Below are 18,120 nucleotides of genomic sequence, written 5' to 3'. Positions count from 1 at the left end.
AGGTCTGGCTGAGGCCCAAAGAACCTGCATATGACTGCTGGGCCACGAGGTGGGGTCGAGTTGGTGACTGTCCACAGTGAGTTCTAGGGGTCGTGTAACAAGCCAGCCTTCTGCAGCATGCACATTAGTTATACCAGGCTGTTATCAATCCCTTGTCTGGGGCTGTGTCGAACAACGAACTTCTGGTGGGGGCGGCACGCCCACTCCTCAGCAACAGCCAGCCTCAGCCTCCTTATAGTCCAGCGCCAGGTACTCACTTCTTGAAAGGTTCGGGCCCACCGACAGGGTTTCGCCGCACTTGGTCGTTCGCCCCGATGAGCTATGTTGGAGCAGACAAGGGGAGCCCAAGCCGTTTGCCGTTTGACTACCCTTCCCCTGGGGTGCACCTAGGCGTGCATGCGTGGTGGGCAGTATTGGAGGGGAACAGGCGGGGCCACTGCCGCGTTGGTTTTTTAATCACAGCCCCCATCAGCGCTTACTTGTATGGCGATCCCGCTTCCGCTTGTAGATGGGTGCTGGCATTGCAGCGTCCACAATTGCGCCTGTAAGAAGGCGCCGGCACTGCGACTGGCGGATAACGAAGTTGATGGAGATCCGATGGACGGCGTGCGAAACTCGCCGTGAGTATCCCCGCGGTATGTGCGCGCCGGCAGCTCCCGCCCCCGGCCCCGTGCAAGGGGATGGCGCTCTCCATACCCGTCCTATACTTGCGGGTGATGAGGCCAGCGAGGGCTGCCAGACAGTCCACATCGCGACTGTTCACTGCCGAAAAGGAGTAGCGTGACGCCGCCGCCGCCGCCGCCGCGGTGGTGCCTGTGAAACGATAGAAATGTGGTGGGCGTTGGCGGTGCAGGGCATTCTCCCGTCCGTTTCCCTATAAATCCTGCATCGCTTTAAACGCAACGTAGTTCTGCTGGATCCTTAGCATATGGGCTCAAATCATCTGCGACTGCTTTCAAGTGTTGTTGCTGCGCTCTTCATCTTATAAGCGGCTCCGTCCCCCAACGCCCAGGAGCTCCTCTGGCCTGCAGCCATCTTGCGCCGCGCCCCCTGGCGACCTCCGGTGTTTGATATTTTCTGTTTTCATTTTTATGTAAGGAATGATTTTGAGCAGTTTCAATAGCCATGCGAAGGGTCTGCTGATTTAATTCTAATACTACTTTCTGTAGAAAAGGGGGTAACGAGTTGGTAAACTGTTCCAAAGTGATAATTTCTACTAATTCCTCCAGAGTTTTATTGCCAACCCACAAGGATACAGTGTTTTTAATTTGTTCCTCTACTCCCAGGGTGGTCTCACCGGGTTTAATCTGATGGACCTTCGTTTTTGCCGATAAAAATTACTGGTCTGACCTACTCTTTTAAGCAGTCCTTTCTTGATCGATATGAAGGGACCGCCCAAGGCTAGATTAAGTAACTGCTAAGTGGTTTCTAGCCCGCCTTTTAATAGAGATCCCAAGTAGCATTTCTTAAAGTTTTCTCCCCGTACCATCTGTTCAGCTAATCGCTAATAATTCAGAAAAAAATCCCTAGGTCTTCTCCTTCCTGGTACGGTTGTACTATCCCTTGAGGTAATAGGGCTCTTGCTTGTAATTCGACCAGCTACGCCAAACCTTTGCCTTGAAGGCAAGGTTCAGCCTGAATCCGATGGGCGGCCAGTTGAGCTACGACTGCTATATCGGCCATATTTTCAGGAAGGGTAAGAGTTCCCTCTGTCTGGTTTTCGGACTCAGAGAAGAAAAGGGTCTCAACCTCTTCAGAGAAGGTTTCGAAGTCGTCTGACTCTAGCAAGCTTAAAATTGATTAAGGGTGGTTGGTACCAAAAAGAAAAAGTTTGGGAAAATGTGGGTTTAAGGCACTATGTCTCAGGAATCTATGTGAGGGTCTTATTTTTAAGACTATTCGCTCCCACTGTTGTATTTGGTAATGGGCTATAGGTAGGCTATCTAATAGCACCTGGGTTTTAAAAAACAAATCCTGTTGACTAACTGGGATTTGAAGTTGGGATAATAACGTCTCCTTAATAGTGGCTATTCGATCAGAATAAAGGACTGCAATAGTCTTATTCTCTCCCCTTCCGGTGGGATGACAATTACTAGAATGGGTTCTCAACTTTAATCAATTGAGTAAGATCCCACTCTGACACCATATGTAGGGGAGGCATGGTATCTCAAGTATGACACGGATACAATAGGTACACGTTGTAAAAACCTTTATTGAAGTTTCTGGGGTTGGACAAACTTCTACTTTGCCCTATAACTAAGATGGCAGTAGTCTTGACCATCACCTGATAAACAAAACAGTCCTAGTGGAGTCCGTCAAATCAAAATGGCCTATGCTAACAAAAACCTAATTCCTGCCCTATCTCTTGTACAAAAAAGTGTATAACGGTGAAATGTATGTAAAGGAAAAATCAGTGTTAAAAATGTGGCTGAATCAGCTCTCCTCACCACGTTAGACCACACGGAGTAAGGCGGTCCCTGTAGGCAGGATGACACACTGTGGCTCGGGGTTCAACACAATAAACAGTTCCAAAACGTGGATCGAGGCCCGTCTGGCTTTCCATGTTAAAGTCTCTCTTTCCACTTCCAAATAATGTTTCAACAAAAAGTTCACCTAGGTCTCCCTCTTTCGGGCTCAGACCTCTTCAAAACACAGTTCACATGGTTCCCCATCTGTTGGGCTCAGACCTTTTACAAACACAGTTGACATGGATAACCCTCTGTTAGGCTCAGACCTCACACCGGTCCCCCTCTGTCAGGATCAGACCTTTCACAACAAAGTTCAACAATACTTGCAAGGGGGCTCCCTTCCCCAAGCTTATTACATTTTGGGTCTCCCTCAATCGGGCTCAGACCGTTTTCGGATGTCGAAGACTTTCGAATGTGCGTGGATTTCTTTACAGACCTCTGCACGACCACTTCGACTCAAAGTTCACTGCTCAGCTTTTTACTCTCCCCTTCTCTCTGGGTTGGTTTTGCTTATTTCGCTTTTGCAATTCATTCACTTCTATCGCTACAAACAACGTACCTTTCACCAAGATTTTCGAGTGGGCTACTTCCTTGGCCGGACCACTCCGTTACTCAGTATCGCTGATTTTACAGCTGATCTTACTTCAAAAGTTCATTCACGGATCTGCCTTTCTTCGCGTCTCATCCACACGCATGCATCCTTCACTTGCTTCAGGGTGATCGTGCGCTTTATAAATCGGCTTTACATAACATAACATAACTTGCGATATAATGTTACCACTTCAAACTTTCTTTAACACACACCAGTCTTTCTTTGTTTTAGGATTCCTATTCACGAGTCAAAGTTAGCACCACATGCATTGCCTAGACTCCCCAATTCTGCCGTTCACCCGGCAGAGTCACTGAGTCCTCAGAATACAATGCAGCCTTCTGATTTGGCATCTGGCCTTCTCCACGTGTTTTTTGCTGCCTGTCGTAGGCAGCAACCTCCAGGGTGGGAACTCTTAGGGTTTTCAACCCGCTGCTCTCACCCTTGGTCCATCGCTCTGATCCAGTAGGTTTGCCTTCGTCCTGGGAACTCTGCTCGTACTCGTGTTCCGCTTTGCTCAGTGTGTCTTTAGGTTCTGCCTTTTATCCTTGTGAGGAGAGCTAATTGGCATCAGGTGTATGCACTCAGAGTCAGGTGCCTGACTTTGCCTGACCCTATTAACGGGACATATCTAGTACGACGATGTATGAGAGTTAGTCTTGTTACTCTCAGTCGCCCTCATCCTCAGCCCAGTGTTTGTGTAAAAAGGGGGGCTTGAGTTGGGACCTCAGAGAATCCTAACAAATAGGATGGGTTAGATAAACAAAAGAGGGGGAATACCACGTCTCACCATCGGCTGCCTTACCCTACCCCTCGAAGACCTCTCACCCAGGTGATCCTCCCTCACTGGTCCACATCCCAGGAACTGGACCCAAAAGCGATGGCTGTGTCCTGGCCACATGGATGACCAGTCCCCGAGGACTAGCGGGTGAGACACCCTCTGGTTTCTCACATGACTGTGCAGGGAATCGTAGAGTATGGATCATCTTGGTACTGTCTTTCTTAGAAACCTGTTCCAGGAGATCTTCCCCCCTGTGTGACTCAGATCTGGATACTGATTTTTCTAAAATCTCATCAGGGTAGCCCCGAGCCTTCAATCTGTCTGTCATCGAGTCATATTCCTTCTGGAGGATGTCTGTATTCAAGACTATCTGTTTCAATCTTAAAAATTGACTATAAGGTAGACTTTCCTTTAGGTGTTTGGAACTGTTGAAATGCAATGTGTTGTTCACATCAGTTGGTTTCCTATACATGCTCGTAAGTATTTCTCCTCTTGTGTAAGTAACCAAAACATTTAGAAAGTGTATATCCGGTTCCCCCGCTTCAATGGTAAATTTAATGTGTTTGTGACAGTTATTCAGATATTCAAAAAGCAATGGTTTAGATCCTTTCCAAAAAGCTTGAAACATGTTAGGTCACACCAATAAATCTATGTTTCTGAATCTTTACATTTTGCGAGCATATGTTGAAATTGTATTGAAATCAAAATGTAACCAAATTGTTGCTGACACTGAATTATTCAACTAGCATTAAGATTGTTTTTGTTGAAAACCTTATGTCTAATTTGAGGCTCCTCCAGGGGATGACACCATTGAAATGGTCCAGTGGCTGGGCTGAGGTTCTTAAAATGTCATTGGCAGCCAGTTTTGTTATTACCTTCTTCAAATAGCCCAGTAAGATGACAGGCAGCTCAGCTAAGGGGCATGAAATGGCATCTGTGTTGTGCTGCTGGAGCTTCCAAGGTCACTAGGCCTGTAATTTGTATGGAAACAGGCCCTGGTTATGGAAACACTGGTTTCTACTCATCAGGGGTTTAATCCCTTTACCCTCCAGAGGGTAGTCGCCCACTCCCATGCCAATGTCTTTGCCCGCCATTCAATCTCCCACCTACTTTATCGCAACTTATTTTGTTTGACTTGTGGCTTTATGGGGATAAAGGGCTTTATTGGATCCAAACTTGCAGTCTTGACCTCCTGATCCACCATAGCCATACTCAGAGGATGTGTTCTTTGTAAAGTTCCAGAGCTCTATGCAGTCCCCAGCAATGAAGGCTACTTCAGGGATATCATTAAGGAAATGTTGCCTTCTCAGCCAGCGGTACTTTTAGGGAACCTGTCTCCATTCCTGACATCTCTGGCTTCTGCCAGTTTGCACTGCAGCTCTGTCCACAGTATTTGGGTCTAACATATACGGAAACTGCACCTGTAGGCTTATAGCTAGTGTGTCCCTGATGCAGCTGATTCCATGAATGAGGCGGAAGAGGAACTTCCCTTGTCCGTGTCAGCAGTCCCTCCTGTGAAGCCCAGGGTCCTGCCGGTGGTCTTGAATTTGGAAAGCTTGGAGAGATCAGCGATCCCCATTCAGTAGGACATCATGGCAGAACCTCTCCAGATCTGGGTTTCTGGTGAATAGAAGCGTGGATATCCGATACTGTTCTCTCTTTGCCAAAGCCTTGTGTCTAGCCTCCAAGCCCCAGCCACCATCCGCATTGATGGAGGCTACAGTTAATTTCAAGTCGACTGGGAATTCAAGCGCATCCGTCTTAGGGAAGGAAGACAAATAGCTTGATGCCATCGGGCTTAAGGTTCACCAAACCGTACCCTTGCAGCTACACTAGGCCAGCTACTGGCTGCAGCCAACTTAGTGCTCTGGAAGGAGCTGGCTGAATTGATTAGAGAAGGTCTTCTAGTAGGAGGAGGCCTTCAGTGTTTGTCTTTCGGAGGCGAGACAGTTGGTCCATGATATTTTGCAGGAAGCAGTTGACACCTTGGCTAGGAGCATGTTGGTCTGGATGGACGTTGGGTGCCAGGTGTACAAAAGGGCAACTAAATGTAATAAAAAATAAGCAGTACAATATCTTGACCTGCCCTTCAAGAACATTGCGGAGCACAGCCGAGGAATTGTTAAATAAGAAAACCAGCACACAGAGGATCCTTTTTTCGTCAAATTGGTAATTTGATGGCAGGGAGCTGTTCTTTTACGTTGACATACACATAGGTGACTCCCCACCACCAATTCTTTTGGGTCATTTGCACGTAGGAGTGCTAAGTGGGTAAAAGCCTGCCTGGCATGCTTTTACTTTTAATTTATGTGTTCAATTTTTACTTTAATTTTGAGCTCTGCTTGCTATGCTCGTATGGCAAGCAGCACCCACAATTACAATTAAACACTTCCTGACATGCTTGCATGCTTGTTTAATTTTCATTGTGGTCACTGCTTACCATGCAGGGAAGCATTTAATTGTAATTGTACATGCTGCCTGCCATGCGAGCATGGCATGCAGTGTGTACAATGGATCCCTATGGGGCCCACCTGCTTTATGCTGGTGCATAAAGCTGGCAGACCCCATAGGGATCTCCTGCATTTGTTGAAACATTTGTATGGCAGAGAGGAACTCAAGTTGCGTTCCATCCCTCCTCTCCTTCATAGAAATGAAATGATGAGCCATAATGTGAATGAATGGCATAAAAGCCTTAAACAAGGCTTTTACGTTGTTCATTGATGTTACGTGCACATTGAATATGAGCTCCAGACTGTCAGATACTTAGCTGTCCTCAAAAAACCTGCCAAGAAGCCCTTTTCATCTTTCCAGCGGACCTCAGAGTCCCACATGCGCTTTTTCAGATGCCTCATGGGATGTCTGGAGTGACATGCAAGACAGACCACTCTCTATCCCAAAAGAGAAAGAGGCAACAGAGACTGCTTTCAACGTCCCCCCTCTGACACGAAGTAAAAGCAATGATGAGCTGTTCTCCCTGAGTCGTCTCCAATGTGGAGTAGATTTCTTTCCATCTGGAGAAATGGAGAACAATATTACCAGTACGTTTTTTCGACTTCCTTCTACTTCCCATTCTCCTTCCTACCCTCTACTGCTGCAGATCAGGACTCTCACTTTGGCTTTCCAGAAACTACTGAACATCCAGGTACTGGAGGAGGTACCTTCCTCCTAGAGCTGGGCAGGATATATTCCAGACTGTTGACAGTGCCCAAACACACACAGACAGGCCTGTGCACCATTCTGGATCTGTCCTCCTTCAATTTTTGTCTACTTCTATCTACTTCTAGAAAAATGCAAGAGGATCACTCTGGCGTGGATCGGGTCCACTCTGTGTTAGGGAGACTGGATCTGTCAAGAGATCTGGTGGGAGCTTATCTTCGTGTATCAATCTGATGGCCCCATCGTCACCTCCTGCAATTTTCTCAGGGGAACCAACAGTTTCAATGCTGGGTGTTTCCCTTTGGCCTAAATGTGGCTCACAGAGTCTTTACCAAAACTATGTCTGCTATGGTGGCGACTATCAGGATGTGGGACATTCACATCTACTCGTACACAGTGAACTGGCTGGTCCCCGTTCCTGACTTGCAGGAGCCAGCAGGTCACTCCAGGTTCTAATGGGCCTACACTTCTGTGCATTCACTGAAAGACGTAGCTAGAAGTGCCTTCCCAGAGGCTGACCTTCATAGGGTTCAACAGGGATACTCGATGGGCCAAAGCCTTTCCTACAGAGGCCAGATTCAGGATTTGGACACAACCTGCAATTTCTTTTTGAACAGTAGCTCTTCAAGACCTGGTTGTTTCAGATGCTCTTGGGCCTCATGGCCTCTTTTGTATTCTTAGTGGCACATGCCAGGCTCGTGAAGAAGAGGACACCGCTTTATCTGGCTTACATATGGAGCCAATCACACCACCCTCAGTCCATGGTGATAGCAATGGGGTGGGGTGATTGGCTGTTCCTCTTAGACCCTTGGCCTGTTGTTAGCATGTTACCCTAATACCACTCTCAGGCTCTTGGGTTCCTGCTCTAGCCCCTCCCTAGAGCTCTTGGGCTCCTCCTTCAGCCACTCTTGATCTACCACTCCAGTCCTTTTGCTGAGCTCCTGGGCTCCCACTCCAGTCCCTTTGCTGAGCTCCTGGGCTTCCACTCCAGTCCCTCTGCTGAGCTCTTGGGCTCCCACTCAGTCCTTCTGCTGAGCTCTCGGAATCCTACCCCAGCCCCTCTGTTGAGCTCTTGAACTCCTGCTCCAGTCCCTCCTCTGAGCTCTTGGGATCCTAAGGAACATCCACCCTCTTAGCTCCTGCTCCAGCACCGCAGGCTGAGCTCTCAGGCCTCTCCTCTAGCCCACCTGCTGATCTCTTGTGCTTTCACTTCAGCCCCTTTGCTGAGGTCTTGGGCTCTCACTCCAATCCCTCTGCTGAGCAGTTGGACCTCTGCTACAGCCCCCCCCTCTGAGCTCTTTGACCCCTCCTTCAGCCACTCTCTGGGTTCCTGCTCCAGCCCGAAGACTGATCTCTCTGGCTCCTGCTCCAGTCCCTCCTCTGAGCTCTTGGTATTCTAAGGAACAGCCACTTTCTTAGTTTCTGCTCCAGCACCTGGGCTGATATTTCTGGCTCCTACTCCAGTACTAATCAGAGCTCTTCGACCCCTCCGTCAGCCACTCCTGGGCTCCTGCTCTAGCCCCGGGGCTGATCTCTCTGGCTCCCACTCCAGCCCCATCTCTGAGCTCCTGGACTCCTATTCCAGCCCCTCTGCTGAGCTCTTGGACTCGTGCTCCAGTCCCTCCTCTGAGCTCTTGGGATCCTAAGGAACAGCCACACTCTTAGTTCCTTCTCCAGCAACTTGGCTGAGCTCTCAGGCTTCTCCTCCAGCCCCTCATCTGAGCTCTTGGACCCCTCCTTCAGCCACTCTCTGGGCTCCTGCTCCAGCCCAGGACTGATATCTCTGGCTCCTACTCCAGTCCCTCTGCTGAGCTCTTGAGCTCTTGGTCTCCCACTCCAGCCCCTGTGCTGAGCTCTTGGTCTCCCACTCCAGCCCCTGTGCTGAGCTCTTGGTCTCCCACTCCAGCCCCTGTGCTGAGCTCTTGGTCTCCCACTCCAGCCCCTGTGCTGAGCTCTTGGTCTCCCACTCCAGCCCCTCTGCTGAGCTCTTGGGCTCCCACTCCAGCCCCTCTGCTGAGCTCTTTGACTTCAACTCCAGCCTCTCTGCGATGCTCTTTTGGGCTCCCACTGTGGCCCCTCTGCTGAGCACTTGGACTCCTACTCCAGACCCTGTGCTGAGCTCTTGGGCTCCCACTCCAGTCCCTTCTCTGAGCTTTTGGCATTCTAAGGAACAGCCACTCTCTTAGCTCCTTCTCGGTCACCTGGGCTGAGCTCTCAGGCTTCTCCTCCAGCCCCTCTGCTGAGCTCTTGAGCTTCCACTCCAGCCCCTCTGCTGAGCTCTTGAGCTTCCACTCCAGCCCCTCTGCTGAGCTCTTGAGCTTCCACTCCAGCCCCTCTGCTGAGCTCTTGGACTTCCACTCCAGCCCCTCTGCTGAGCTCTTGGACTTCCACTCCAGTCCCTCTGCTGAGCTCTTGGACTCGCTCGGGTCCTTCCTCTGAGCTCTTGTAATCCTAAGGAACAGCCCTCTGGGTCTCTGCACCAGTTTTCTGGGCTTTGGGCAGCCTTCTGTGGTCTCCTCCGCCCAGCTCCAATTGGCTCCTCTCTCTCCCCTGCGTAGAGATTGTCACAGAAAACGTGAGCGTTGAATACTCCCATTGGAATGCATTGGGGTTAGAATTATTTTAGGAGGAAGAAAGTAAAAAAATGGCAACATTTTTCATGGAAAATCACGAGGGTTGGCATGCATGCTTCTGCACTCTCCATATTGCCACACTGGCCTACTGCGGCTCTATGCGCTTATAGTGATGTGTTTTCTCCAGCTCTACTCTGCTAAAAGGGGATTCAGGTGTGTCACCTGGGATAGGGTTGGCTGTTAGCCTATGTCCCCTGGGTGGGCTCCACCAGATACGAGAAGTTGGGATTCACTTGTCCTCCCTTTTCCTGCCCACCACTACCCTGCCTCCCAGTCTCTCTCTGGGTTACAGCAACTCAGATTTGTCTCTTCAGGCAGCTGGTGTAGGGATTGCACTCCTCTTGAGCAGCCTAATCTTTAGTTGACACTTCCCATCCCTGCCACCGGATTGGACTCCCTTAGCCTATCTGTTATCAGCTGTGTAACGATGGCGGCCTTGTGTGATGGACAGCTGGTTGATGGTCAAGTGGCCCATGCTATATCATATCCCTCTTTTTCCTGCTGTGCCCACCTGAGGGAAGCCGGGCATGTATGTGCTGCCTGTCCTGCGCAACCACTGTTCCCCTTAAAGGGGCAGTAGCTACAGAATGCCTAGATTCCCTGGAATCTAAAATACTGTGGTTTAGGGTGAGCCTAATTTTTGTTCTTCTTTATGCTCTATGTTTCCCAGGTGTATATGTCTCTGCAGCCTAGTGCCATTGGGACCCTGTGGGTACAGGGTACCCCTGACTTCCCTGATCTACTGAATCCCTCCCCTAGACCTTCCCAAAGTGGAGAGTGATCTGTTAGACCTCCTGTGACTGGTATAAGGGTACAGAAGTAGACACGGGACACAAAGGTGGCATGCTCGTTGACATAAACGTTTATTGAGCTGAAAATAAGAAAAAATACCCCACTGTCTCTATAACTAAGAGGGGTTTCCCTGCCTCAAACCAAACTAAGGATAAAGTCAGAATGACCCTCAAAAGTAAATAGTCCAAAGGTTAAGATTAATTCAAAACCTTCCAGCCATCACTTTTGTTTTTGCTTTAGTCACCCCGAGTGGGACTGGTATGCCCAGACGTGGTTGCTGTGCCTGCTGGGTCTAGAGACCCAAGCTACTCCTCACTGATGAGGCACAACAAGGCTGGAACATGTTTGGGGATGCTTGTGGTCTCGTGCAGAAGGGATGTGACCCAGCAGTTAGGGCTGGACTGCCCCTTTTGGGGTGCGACCAAGCCTGATTTGCATATGGTCTTCCCCCTTTTGTAATGGCTTAGCAGGCGAAGAACGATGGTCTGGAGGGTTGCCCCGAGCAATGCCAGTGGTTAAGATTCAGTCTAAACCTTCCAGCCATCACCTCTTTTTTTGTTTTGCTTTAGTCACCCTGAGTGGGACAGGTATGCCCATACTTGGGTCCTGTGCCTGCTGGGCCTAGAGATGCAAGCTACTCCTCACTGATTAGGCCGAAAGAGGCCGAAACATGTTTGGCCATGCTTGTGGTCTCGTGCAGAAGGGATGTGACCCAGCAGTTCGGACTGGAGGGCTCATTCTTGGGGTGGGACCAAGCTGATTTGCATATGCTCTTTCCCCTTCAGTAATGGCTTGGCAGGTGAAGAACGTTGGTCTGGAGGTTTGCCCAGGGCAATGACAGAGGTTAAGATTAATTCAAACCTTCCATCCATCCATCACCTCTTATTTTGCCCTCCTTTTGAGCAGCCTAATCTTTAGTTGACACTTCCCATCCCTGCCACTGGATTGGACTCCCTTAGCCTATATGTTATCAGCTGTGTAAGGATGGCGGCCTTGTGTGATGGACAGCTGGTTGATGGTCAAGTGGCCCATGCTATATCATATCCCTCTTTTTCCTGCTGTGCCCACCTGAGGGAAGCCGGGCATGTATGTGCTGCCTGTCCTGCGCAACCACTGTTCCCCTTAAAGGGGCAGTAGCTACAGAATCCCTAGATTCCCTGGAATCTAAAATACTGTGGTTTAGGGTGAGCCTAATTTTTGTTCTTCTTTATGCTATATACTTTCCAGGTATATGCCTCTGTAGCCTATTGAGTCCCTCAAACAAGTGCCATAGGGACCCTGTAGGTACAGGGTACCCCTGACTTCCCTGATCCTGCTGAGTCCCTCCTTTGGACCCTCCCAACGTGGAGAGTGATCGGTTAGACCTCCTGTGACTGGTGTAAGGGTGCAGAAGTAGACACGGGACACAAAGGTGGCATGCTCGTTGACATAAACATGTATTGAGCTGAAAATAAGGAAAAATACCCGACTGTCCCTATAACTAAGAGGGGTTTCCCTGCCTCAAATGAAACTAAGTATAAAGTCAGAATGACCGTCAAAGTAAATAGTCCACTGTCCTATGTCCAAAACCTATTTCCGTCCCTTACACTTCAACAGAAACCTATAACTAGATTGCACACTGCTTACAACAGGATAACTCCCTCCTTCCGGATGTTTCCAGCAGTCCATAAATGGTGGGGGAATATCCTTCTTCCCCTAGCGGTCACAAGGCTTTAATGGGCTGTTCCCCATGGTCGGGCAGAGGCCTTTCTCTCCCCAGACCTTCTCGGCAAAGTTCCAAGTTCCAAACCATTATTGGGAATCCTTTCTCAGGCTCTCTTTTGCAATAGTCTTATTTATCAATGTTATATCTCCTGCCAAGGTATTTATCTCCCTTCCTCTGGCCTTCTTGTAATGTGTCCCCTTGGGCTTTTCGTGACTTGTATCAAAGGATCTCTTCCCCTGGACTTCTCATTTCTTGGGCCAAAGGATCTCTTCCCATGAACTGCTCATCTCGTTGTGTGGGTCCCAGACCCTTTTCTCAGCTCTGTAACCTGGATTTCATAAGCCTGGTTCACTAACCTGCCAGGTATTATCTTGTATGTAAAGCTCTCTTAGTTCCTCAATGTTCGGTTCCTCAATCCCTCTTTCTGCTTTGTTATGTCTCTTAACTAGGCCCTGTTCACTATCCTCCCAGGCCTCTCTTTGAGTCTCTTTGGGGTGCTCTTTCACCCCCTGCATTCTCAACTGGTCTCTTGCTTCGGTCCCACTGGGACAAGGAAGATGGCTCTGCTCTTCCTCCCAACCACAGCCTCAGGGGATTCCCTTTGCCTGCCCGGTCCCCTTGCGCATACATTGGCACTTGGTCTGCGAGGGGCCGGTCCTCGGCGATACCGCTAAGCGTCCACGGCTTTCCCTAGGCTCTCAGTCTTCCTTTGATTTTCTGCAGCTCCATCACGCTGGTTTTTTATTGCATGTTGGGTCTCGTCTGGACCACTCGGCTGGCTTGGTTTCTGCTACTGGATGCCAGGTTTCCCAACAACCAAGTAGGTTCTTGGTCCTTGCATTGTTGCTCCAGGTGTTCTGGTCTGCAGCACGTCCTCTTTGTGTGGCTCCACTCCCCAACATGAAGCTGCGCTGGGGCAGGACTGACTTCCAGGAGAGTCCTCTAGCTTGATGAGATACCCATCCCCTTGCCCCCCCTCCTCCCCCCACTAGTGACCACAGAAATAAGCCAGGGACTTCCTAATAAATTCCTAAAACCAAAGTTGTATCTGAGGAAATCTGAGAGATGGTTTAGGGGTGGGTGTGTGGACCCCATCTTGGTTCCCAGGGAAGGAGGGAGGGAGTGGGTGGGATTGTTTCTAAAGAGCACACTGCAAACTGGATTGCCTTTTGGCGCAATCCACATTCTCCTTTTTTGGATCTTTATGTTCATAAAAATGTAATCGCACAGCCTCTGAATGGGATTGATGAACACTCTGGCCCTCATTACGACCCTGGCGGAAAGTAACTGACATGACCGCCATAGCGCAAACAGCGTTTCCGCCACTGCACGAAGGAGCAAAGTGCGGCTGATTCCGACCCATCGGGCACGAGCATTACGCCATGGCGGAAGTGCAAAGTCCGCGACGGCGGAAATGACCCCAAAACGCCCCTTACCGCCGTTGTACGCCGCCCTAGGTGCAATACCGCCACCCATCTCAGCGGTCATCGGAATGAGCGGCCGGCGCAAACTACGGCCACCGTAAATATATGGAAACGGAAGCAAAAACATGGGGCCGGAACGGGAAACAGCACACCGTACACCTATAAAACAGAACCCCCACACAACCATTAAAACTCCGACCCCGAGACACATCCCAACCCGTCAGCCAGCCCAGATTAAAAAACTAAAATGGGAAAAGTAGCCAAAAAAGCGTGCGACCGCAAGCGGCAGGTCCACTTCTCCCACGAGGAACTCACCGTGCTCACGGAGACCCTCCAGGAGCATGCTGCCGTCGTCTTCTCCACGCAAATGACGAGGACGGCCCTTGCGAACAAGAAGGCCATATGGGCCCTGGTGGCACAGCGGGTAAGTGCGGTGGGGACCGCACCCCGCAACCCACAGCAATGCAGAAAGCGATGGGACGACCTACGGATACGCGTCCGGAGCATACTCTCTGCCAACCGGAACATCGCCACAGCCACCGGGGGAGGATCGGAATCACCCATCAAGTTGACCCCCTGGGAAGAAATCTGTGCCTCCACCATTGGAATGGAGAGCATAGAGGGAGTCGGAGGGATGGAGAAAGGAGTGCAGACATCCGAAGAATCAGGTAGGTGGCCCAATTGAAACTATGCCAAATCCACTATTACCAACCATGTACCTGTGTCCCCATAGTGCAATAGGAACACATGTCCAGGAGAACGACCACATACATCGCCATGACAGCGCCCTTTAAAAGTCAGAATAAATACATAAATAATTAAAAACCCCAAAAACACACCCTACATGTGCAGCATGCACACCCTAACTGCAGACTGCAAAATAACTGCATCCCCATTCCACACTAAAATGAGACCACCTCCAAGGCCCTGACCCAAATCACCCTCAGGTACCACCCCAATGCATGTGATACAATGCCATTACAATTACCACAGACCCATGAATAACGCTCGCCCTCCTCTACTCCACCACAGGGTCCGATTCAAACGACGAGCTCCAGGATACCCCTACCAGCACACCTGCAAAGAGGGCCAAGACCAACGGCCAAAGACCCTCCACCTCAGCTGCACGGATCAAGACACGGCAGCAGCACAAATCAAGCGGCAGCACACTGGAGGGGACTCCAACAGGCACCCCAGCAGCCAGCACGTCCACAACAGCAGCACCACAGGTCCCCCCAACGGATGCCACAGAAGGCACTGCCTCTGGTGGCAGCACTGCATTCATGCCAGCATGCTCCGACACAGAAAACGGTGCTGTCGACGTAGGACCCATCCATGACCTGTCACAATCCCCCTGTTTGCATCATCCCATACATCATCCCGTACACCATGAGGAAACCACGCAGGGGCACCCACAAGACGACGACTGGCCAACCCCCCCAAGTCCTGTGGCAGGGCAACATGAGGCGTCCAGCCCCTCTGTGACACCACCGCAAATGGGCATGGCCCAGCAGAGGCAACAGTCCCTCGAGCACATGATCGTGCAACAGCAGCAACTGGCCACGCTCCTCAAGGACCATGCTGCTGAATGTGGGGGTTCTAAGGCAGCCATTGAAACATCTACTGAGACACTCAGGGCAGAAATGGAGCGAAGTACCGAGGGCCTGAGGGAACAGATGGAGAGAAGCACCGAGAGCCTGAGGGAACAGATGGAGAGAATCACCGAGAGCCTGAGGGGGGAACTGCATGCGACGTCCAAAGACGTATGTGGTGAACTTGCCGCTGTGCGCCGTGTGCTCACTGAGCTCTCACAAACCCTTAGGGACATGCATGGACGTGAGCAGGCAGAGACATCATCCGTTGCAAGTTCCGTCCAGGGCAGCCCCCAACGTAGATCTGGGAGGACCCGGCGCTCTACAGGCAGGGGTGCCCCTGATACCCGGAGAGGGGGCTTGCAATAGCGTCTGCCCACTGACAATGAGCATCTCTGGACACTGGTGTTCGGGGGGGAGGTGGGAGGGTGTAGGGGGTGTGTTGGGCTACATTGGGTGGCGGGTCGATTGGGTGTGTAATGTCATTTCACAAATGCAATACAATCCTACACAATCATCCTATGAGATGTGTGGATATTGATCTTTGTGTACGAGGCCTATCTATGCGTACAGTCCACAATGTGCATGTCCCAGACACACACAGTGCCACAAGTCCCGTGTCCATGTAACAGCCACCAGGCGTGAGTGCTAGAAGCATGCATCTATGATACTCTGACGAATCTCACGGGCCTCCTGTGCCTCGCGGCCTCCTTGAGGTGCTGCCACATCCCCGCCCTCATCATGACCATCTTCAGGTGCTTGCAGTTCTGCGTCGGGGGGCATGGCCACATTCCTACGTACGCACATGTTGTGTAGCATGACACATGCCATGACCATCTTTGCAACCTTCTCATGGCGGTACAGGAGTGCCCCGCCAGACCTGCTGATGCAGCGGAAACGAGCCTTCAGTAGGCCGAATGCCTGTTCTATGACCACACGGGTACGTGAGTGGGCATGGTTGTAGTCCTCCTCATGCTGGTTCTGTGGGTTCCGGACTGGTGTAAGGAGCCATCTCTTCAGTGGATACCCGGCATCACCTGTATGTGGACAACAAAGGATGTTTGTGGAATGTCATTGCTACGTACGCACCCCCCCCCCCTTCCTGCCAGGTCATTCACGCATCACCTACCCCACATACTCATGCATAAAATGAGACTCACCGAGTAGCCAGGATCGGTGCCCTGCGTGTCGCTCCATGTAGCGTGGTATCCTAGAGTTCCGCAAGACCATAGAATCATGGGTTGATCCTGGAAATCGTGCACAACAATGTGTAAAGATCCTGTTGGAGTCACACACCATTTGTACATTGATAGAATGATATTGTTTCCGGTTGCGGTACTGCACCTCCATGGCATGTGGGACAACCAATTCCACATGGGTGCAGTCGATGGCACCAATGCAACCCGGTATGCCGCCAAGTGCATGGAATCCCACTTTGGCGTTTGTAATCTCCTGCTCCGAGCGTGGTAAAGTGATGTAGTCGTCTGAGTGCTTCAGGAGGGCATCAAGCACTTGGAATAGTGTCCGTGAAAATAGTGGCTGTGAGATGCCATGCAACTGTCCGACTGTGTGCTGGTAGGTGCCTGTGGCCAGGAAGTGGAGTACAGACACCACCTTCAGTAGGGGTGGGATGGCGGTTGGGCTATCTATCATGCTGACAAGGTCGGCGTGTGTCATGTTGACAATGGCGGCTATGGTGTCCCGGTCCAAGCGGTAGAGGGTGTGGATCTGCTCAGCTGTGAGGTTGAACGGATTAGCTCGGAGGCGTGGGATTGCGGGCTGCCTGCGTGGTGCTGGTGGGGCTTGCTGGCCCTGCCTTGCCCTCCTCCGCCTCCTCCTCCTCCTGCGTCTCCTCTGTGCGGCCGGTTGTTGGAGTAGTTGGCGTTCGTCTTCTTCCTGCAGTTGGAGTACTTGCAGTGCAATCAGGTCCCCCAGGCCCAACATCGCTAGTCCTGCCGGTAGCATTCTGGAGTGGGTGTGGTTGGGGGAGGGGGTTGGCCGTGCAATTTATGTGTGTTCAGGCTGTATGGCCTTTACCTGTGGTGATTCATTCCACCTGTGTCAGCTGCGATGCCTTTCGTGCAAGCACGTCCCGCACACAACGCTGCAATCCGACGCATGGCATCTTGCATTTACATTCATGTTTTCAATCCGGATGGCAGTGGCATATTGGTTTATTTGTTGATTCTGCTATGGCCCCATTGTTCCACTTACTATATTAGCATTCGCGAGCAGACTTGTGAAGGGTCAGTGGAATGTAGTACTCGATCAACGGTGGACCCTCATGCAGCACCGTACCGACGTGCACCGACGGGAGGGGAGTACCATTACTGATTGGGTGCAGTTGCCATTTTCACACACAGCCGCACTGCATGGATGAATTTGTGAATTTAAGCGTACACAGGTGCCTTATCGACGTGATGTTGCAAATTAGGAATTCGAAGGACAGCGCTTTCGGGTCTCAACTAGCGGCGTGGAGACGCCCACAGGTCTGACTGGAAATATAACGTTCCATTGTTGAATGTCCTTGGGACAGGGCCCATGACGGGTATACAATGATTGATATGAATTGTATGGGATGCGCAATAGCGTAGTGGACGATTAGGCAGGACGTTCCCAAATACATGTTCCTTCACTACACTGGGAATCCGGGCAGGAGCACAGTGGATTTAGCAGGCTGCATTACGCACAGACTCAATGGAAATTTCTAATGTCATGTGAGTGGATATTCTGGCGTTTTCATACCGGGATGAGGGAATGATGGATGGATGGATGCATGGACAGATGATTTAATTGGGGGTCTGCCATGTACATGGCTATTTGGAATCTGTCCCCTTCCCCTGCGCTATGTGATGCAAAGCTGCCATAGTGGGACCATCGTCTGTCTGCCCTTGTTGGACCCTCCCTGTCTCGACGCGCCTTCAATCACTTGTGTCTATGCACGTTGATAATCCCATCTGATGGATCCTGTACTGACAGG

At 50.7% G+C, this 18,120-nt stretch overlaps 1 protein-coding gene across 1 annotated transcript in view; it reads left to right on the top strand.

Annotated features, from left to right (window-relative positions):
* Window positions 1-486: 486 nt before the first annotated feature.
* The window catches only part of MSH5 (mutS homolog 5), a 402,336-nt gene continuing 384,702 nt past the window's right edge, over window positions 487-18,120 (top strand). The window contains exon 1 of the mRNA XM_069635150.1: window positions 487-620. The gene's annotated coding sequence lies outside the window, so the exon portion shown is untranslated. The remainder of the gene's footprint in view (window positions 621-18,120) is intronic.

Source organism: Ambystoma mexicanum, chromosome 13, assembly GCF_040938575.1.
Source record: "Ambystoma mexicanum isolate Mex_15411 chromosome 13, UKY_AmexF1_1, whole genome shotgun sequence".
Taxonomy (NCBI): Eukaryota; Metazoa; Chordata; class Amphibia; order Caudata; family Ambystomatidae; genus Ambystoma; species Ambystoma mexicanum.
The sequence above is the reverse complement of the archived record's forward strand: the minus strand, read 5'-3'. Positions and strand labels throughout refer to the sequence as shown.